The sequence below is a fragment of the Zalophus californianus genome, chromosome 7 (genome assembly GCF_009762305.2).
Source record: "Zalophus californianus isolate mZalCal1 chromosome 7, mZalCal1.pri.v2, whole genome shotgun sequence".
In the NCBI taxonomy this organism is placed as follows: Eukaryota; Metazoa; Chordata; class Mammalia; order Carnivora; family Otariidae; genus Zalophus; species Zalophus californianus.
In genome coordinates this window covers 116495854-116502704 of record NC_045601.1, presented here as the reverse complement: position 1 = coordinate 116502704, position 6851 = coordinate 116495854, and positions in this window count along the sequence as shown.

The window sequence follows — 6851 nt, the reverse complement described above, 5'->3', positions numbered from 1 at the left end:
CCTACTTCTTCTCTCCCCTCCAGACCAGATTTGGTCAAGGACCTACTTGGTGCCTGGCAGGACCCCAGGAGTCAGCATTTGGGAGGCCTGCCCTGGCCTGGTCTCATACTGACCCTTGGCAGGATGGCAGGGTCTGTGGCGGTGGGGTGGCATCTTCATGCAGGCCTGTAGCCCTGCCCTGCCCAGTACACCAGGTTCTGTTGGGGTATCAGCAGTGCTTGAGGGCAGGGCTGGGGGTACAGACTTCCTTGCCCCTCAAAAGACAAGGAGCTGGGAGGGGGCACTGAGAGGCTTCCTGAGTTGGGCCAGCTCCTGCAGGGTGAGAAGCTGTGTGGGTGTGGGGGTGGGACACAGGACACTCTGGTTACCAGGGGTCTGGAGTCTCCCTCTTCCTTTGATGACCTCTGGCCACCTTCCATGGCCTCAGTGCCCTTGGTCATGCTCAGGCACCCTCATCCCTGGCTGTCACCTTAAGCTCCTTCCAGTTTTCAGTCTAACTGTTGAGACCCCAGGGAGCAGCACTGCATTCAGAAGGATTCCCGTGGGTGAAAAACTCTGTCAAGCTTTAACCAAAACCATCTCAATGTAGGGCAACACTTTCAAACTCCTCTAGTTCCATCCATTCATGCCATGCTACCATCTCCTCTGAGTGCTAAGGCAGCCTCTGCTTACATACCTCCAGTGACTTGAGGCTCACTACCTTTTCAAGCAACCCAAGGCTCAAAATAGTGAGGACCTTCTTTCTCCTACAGAGCTGAGGTTTGTCTCTCTGAGGCTTCCACTCACAAAGCCTCAGAATCCCCCTAACCCTTCCCCTGATGATGTTTGGAGCAAGTGACCATCTTATTGCTGAATGTTCTCCCCAAAGTGAAGAGAAGAGGCCATTAAGACACCCCTCTGAGAAATGGGGAAGTGGCTGCCAGAGGGGAGAGGCATCTCACACCCAACCCCAGCTGAGCTGCCGCAACTCCAAGCTCAGCCCTGCTAGCTTTGGTGGAGAGTGGAGAGAGTTCTTGGCAGAACCCACATGTGCCCCCCAACTTTGGGGGGTCTCAGAGGTCCAGGCCTGACTCTTGGTGGCACATGTTTGAAGGGAGTGGCTGCCCTTGGGGTGTCCTGGCCATAGGAAAGGAAAGATAGGGGCGCCTGGGTGGCCCAGCCTGTTGAGCGCCTGCCTTCAGCTCAGGTCATGATCCCCGGGTCTTGGGATCGAGCCCCGCCTCGGGCTCCCTGCTTCTCCTTCTTCCTCTGCCCCTCTTGCCAGCTTGTAGGCTCTCTCTCAAATAAACAAATAAAATCTTAAAAAAAAAAAAAAGGAAAGGAGAGATGGACGTGGGGGCCTGATCCCTAAAGTGGATGGCACAGAAGGAGGCCGGGCTTGAGCGGCCTGAAAGGCCCCTGCCCAACAGGAGAGCCTGACCATCCCGGACTTCAGACTCAGGCTCTCTGGCTCTCCAGTCCCCACTACCCTCCTCACCATGGATGCTGTACCTTTATTAATGCAGCCACAGACCAACCCCCGCCCCATTGCTGCCTGTAGAACTGACCATCATCCCTCGACCCCAAGCCCACCCTGGAGTTTGGTCCCCCTCCCCCAGGCCCCCAGGTCTGAGCAGTGAGGTCTGTGGCCCTGCGCACAGTAGTTTTACTTCCTTCTTCCCATGAGCCACTGTTCCTCCCCCATTCCTCTGCACATGGAGGCTGGGCACAAATAGATAAATAAAACGAAATAAACACATTCGTCCCTGTTAAGTTTCATCTCGTTAGATCCACCCCATCGCTCCGGCTTGTCAACTTCTCTTTAGATCCCAGCTCTGTCATCTGGTGTTATTTGCCATCATCCCCCCCAGCTGTGTGGCATCTGCAAATTCACTAAAGTACATGGAGCGTGTTTGTCTCAGAGGAAGCCCCCTCCCCCCACTGGGTGGCTGGAGCACAGGTGTGTGCAGGCACGCATGTGTACACACACACACACACACACACACACACACTCGTGTGCTTTCCCCTTTCTTTTCTGGCTGAGGCTTGTCAGCCCTGTCCAGGCACTTGGATCCTGGTAGGGATCCTGGGCACCTGTGTCCCACAGAGGGTTTGGCACTCAGCAGCCACTTGCTGTGCACATGTCCCCGTGGGAGACGGGATGCTCTGGGTACATCCACATGGCCTCGCCTCCATTGGCTGCCATTTAAAGGGCCTCTGCCCTGGCAGTGCGCAACTGGCCCCTTCCACCGAGCTCGAGGCTGGCCAGCCAGCTGTGCGGCCCTCCCTCTGCTGCTAGACACACAAGACGCAGCGCCCGAATGTGTAGCTCATCCTCCTGCCTCCTCTCGGCTGTGGCTGCTGACGGTGGAGTCAGCACGGCTGCATGGGGTGAGAGCTCCTTCTTGCCAGTGTACCTGCCACGCGCTGTTTCTCTGATCCTTCTCTTCAGGGGACCCCAGGCCTTCTTTCTTAGGTAATTGCATAGCAGGGACAGCCAGCTTGGAAAGATCCAGACCCTTAGAGCAGAGCCTGCCGGACACTGCCTTAACAGAATGAAAAAGATCAGACCTTCCAGAACCTTCCAGGCCATTCCCCGGCCTCCAGGCACTGCATGTTAGAGTACAGAGGACTCAGGCCTATTCCTATAGCTCCTCTTCTGCAATGGGAGCTGTTTGTTCTTCCCGCAGGGAAGGTGGCAAGAGCTGGTTACCTGCATCAGGGAGCTGAGCTTCGTAATAAACCACCCCAGGTTCTTGGGAGTCGCTTCTACCAACATACATTGATTTCTTGCTCACACCACTACACTGCAGGTCAGCTGGGGATTCGGTCCAGGCCATCGTGGCTCTGGGATCCAGGTTGAGGGGGTGGCCCCGGTTGTAGCACCACAGAAGGAAAGAGATCACAGATCGAGTACTAGCTCTTAGCATTTCTGCTCCCCATGCCGTTTGTCACTTCCATTCATCATTTCACTGGCCAAAGCGAGTCATGTGGCCGTGCCTAATTTCAAAGGGAATGAGGCAGTCTGATCGTTTCTAGTGCCAGGAATTCTGGCCAGTGGCCTTAGTGACCACTGTGCATGCTGGCGGCTCTCGTCCCACGGAGCCATCCTGAGCTCCCGTCACACCACTTGGATGCTCATTCTGAGTCTAGTGTGCAATGCTCTTCACTGCCCACCCAAGGGGCTGTGTAATACACACTCCTGGGGGATTTTGTCCACGCCTGGGTCAGTTATCCATTACGAGTCACAGACCACCCCAAAACTTAGTGGTTCCATGTGACAAAATTTCATAGAACTACACACACACACACACACACACAAAGTGCCTCAATAAGGTCTGTGCCTGAGTTAGTAGTATTGGATCAAGATCAATTTCCTGGTTTTGACAATGTGCCACAATTGTGTGGGATATTATCACTGGGGGGAGCTGGGTGAAGGGTACATGAGAAATCTCTGTACTCTCTGCATCTTCTTGTGGATCTTCAACTATTTCAAATTAAAAAGCTATAACGGTAATAATGTGGACTTAGTGGCTTAACACAGCCATGGTGCATTTACCCGTGAGTGCCATGTCAGCGGTGCTGGGTGGGAACAGCTCATCCCTTTCCACGTGGGACTGGTGGAAGTGGCTTACTCATGCATCTGGTGTGCCAGCCGGGGGTTCTGGAGGCAGGCAGGCAGCTGTCCCCACCAAGGTTTGTCCAGCAGGGCAGCTGGGCCACTTTACATGGTGGCTCTGGGCCCAAGGGGTGAAAGTGGAAATGGTCAGGCCTCGGGCTGCCACTGTCAAAGCGGTCACAGAGCCGGCGCAGATTCAAAGGAGAAGAGTAGATGCCATCTCCTGATGGGAGGGGCGGCGTCTTCAGTTCGTTGCCATCACCAGCTGTGTTTGAGGCTTCTCGATCTGCCACCCTGGCTCCAGTCCAACTCCCTCACCTGGGCCGTGTGGGGGGTGGAGGCTGGAGAAAGGAACGGTGTGGGCCACGTGGAGAGCGGAGAGCGTCACCGATTTGGGGGCAGAGCTGGACACCCCCCACCCCCCGGGCTCAGCCCGCCTCACCTCCTGAAGCCCGGGCTGGGTGGCAGGGCCCACCTCACCAGCCTGGCACCGCTGGCTGTCGGGGAGTCTGTTTTGCACACGCTGGTGTTTGCAATCAGAAAGTTCAGCGGCCCTTCCAGTGTGCTGAAATTAGTCCCCATGAAAACCAAATCATTTCATTTGCAGAGAAGGGCTTAATTGCAAGGGGAAGGAGGCAAAGGGAATTCTGTTGCCTGTTTTCATTGAAGAAAATTGCTGTACTTTCCCCCGTCTCCTTCCTAAACAGAAGCGGCTCAGAAATTGGGCGTTAATCACCAGTGATACCTCTGCTCCCCTTGCTTCTCAGAGCTTGTTGAGTCCCCTGCTCCCAGCCCCTGCTCCGGACTGTCCCCACCTGCAGCCTGGAACCTGCTGCGGGAGGCGGCCCCTCTATGGTGGCCGGCAGTCTCGGCACACTGCTGCTGCGGGGTGGAGGGGTTCGCCCTTGAGGTTCCGGGGGCCTCAGCCCTCAACTGGCCCTAACTCCATGAGAGTAGGGAGGGAGCCATGGGACGCCCTGAGGGAAGAGCTGACCTGGTGGAACAGCAAATGCAGAGGCTTGGCGGCAGCCGTGGGCTGGTCAGGGCAAGGGCACAAGCTGTGTGGCCTGAGCAGAGTGGGGGCAGGCATGGGGGCGGGTCAGAGGAGCCTCCTAGAGCCTCTCTGAGGTCCTGGCTCTTCCCTGGGACAAGGTAGTTTTACTGTTCTGGTGAACCCAGCACAGCTCAACAAATCGTGAGTGGCTCCCCTTACTTTCTTTGGAGAAGGGAAGAGAGCAGGGCTTGAGAACACAGACTCCAGAGCTGGAGTGTCTGGGTTCAAACCGCAGCTCCGTTATTTGACTGACCAACCCGTGCCTCAGTTTCCCCCACCCCCTGTAAAGGGGACAACAGCAGCACCTACTGCATGGGGGTGTGGTGGCCGTTCAGTGGGCTACAGCTCACTAGGAGCATAATGCTATCGTGTATTGGTTCATTTTACCATTTCTCTCTCAGTAACGTCCCTTGCTATAGGGATAAAGTGATTGGTCAGCCCAAGGTCCCAGCCAATAAAGGACAGAGCTGGTCCTGAGGATGCTGAGTGCCCGCCCGCCCCCCCATCGCTTGCTCAGGTACAGCACCAGGTGGCATGCTGCCCCCCAACTCATCCCCTCTGCCTCTTTTCCCTGGTGCACCATGGGCCCCTCTGTCCAGATTCCTTGTCTCTAGAGCTTTCTCTGGGGACAGGGGTGGAGAAGCTGGCCTGGCTGCCCGAGGAGGGCTGTTCAGAGCGCTTAGGCGGAGTTACTGTGTGACCACTCCCCTGCCCCTTCCCTTGGTGGAGGCCGACAGGATAATGGATTTGAAGTCTGCACACCTGCCTCAACGAAGGGATTTTGTGTGTGTGTGTGTGTGTGTGTGTGTGTGTGTGTGTGTGTGTGTGTGTCAAAGTCAATGGTGTATTAATTAAGGGGAACAGCTGCTACCGCAGTTCTTATGATAAGTCAGTGACAAATGGCCGTGTTTACCTTTCTTCTGAGCAGAGGCTCCGGAAGATGGCCTGGAGCTCCTGGGTGGATATCCATGGCCGAGATTTGTGGGGTACAGCCTCTCCCTCCCTCACCCCCCCCAAGCTTCTTTATCCGTGCCACCAAGCCCAAGAGGGCTGTTTGTCACTGAGGAAAGACAGGTCTGCGGCCTGGGGAGCCTCGGAAGGGACTGGGCAGAGCAATGGAAACTTCTCAACAATGGCTCCCACTAAAAAAAGAGGCCCCCAGACCCCCTCCTCAGGCAGATCCCACCGCCCTGCCCTGTCCGTTGTGCAGTCAGAGCTGCTTGAAAGAGAGACTTGGCCCTTCAAAGCAGAGGAGGGCTGCCGGTCCGGATCTGAGGCTGTGTGGCCGAGGACGCACCTCCGGGCCTTTGTGCCTCGCTCCGTGCTCCAGAAAGGCAGGGGCCGGCTGGCGGGGGCCTTTTGTTATTTCGCTTATTTTGATCTCGCTCCCGCTCTCCAAACAGCCTCACAGAAATAGAGCCGTGCATTAGCTCCCGTCTCAGCTTAAGACAAAACAGGGCAGAGGGAAAAATCTTTCCCCGAAAAACAGAAATGGGAAAGGTGGGCTCATTTTTGTCTGGGTTGTGTTTCTGGGTGCTCTGACGATCAGTTTCTCCACCAAATTTCCCGCAGACGGTGCTCCCGTGCCAGCCACCACCTACAGGTGGGACCGTGGGCAGGGCGCAGCAGGGCCGACTGAGAAGGGCTGCCCCCATGCCTGCAGTCTTCCCTACACCCCACTGTGCCCACAGGGTTGGGGCTGCCCTGGCGGAGAGCGGTGGAACCCTGGAAGCTCAGCGGACGCTTGCCCTGCACACTTGTGCGGGCCCTGCGCCCTCCCAGACTGTGCCCGGGCCTCCGCAGGGGTGGGGGCCCAGACACTAGTCTGCGGGGCCGACAGTAATCTCCGCCTCCTCAGAGACACCATCAGCTGCCAAGGAGCCCCATCCAACCTCACTCTGCCCTTCCTTCCTCCCCCTCCCAGGGCTGAGAGGGGCTCAGCGCCCCCGGGAGCCTCTGGGGCCCTGAGGGGAGGCAGAAATGGGGCCAAGGAAAAAAGCTTCTGCTGCCCCCCACCCCTTGCCACCCACTCACTGGGACCAGGTGGGCATGCTTTGAGTCCACCCTGCCGGGTATGGTAGCCACGCAGTGCTAATGGGGAAACTAAGACTCTGGGAGGTTTTGTGGCTTGCCTGAGAGCCCGGTGGTGGAAAGGCTGGGGCCGAGGGGGGTAAGGCCCCTGCTCAGCCCCAACCCCCC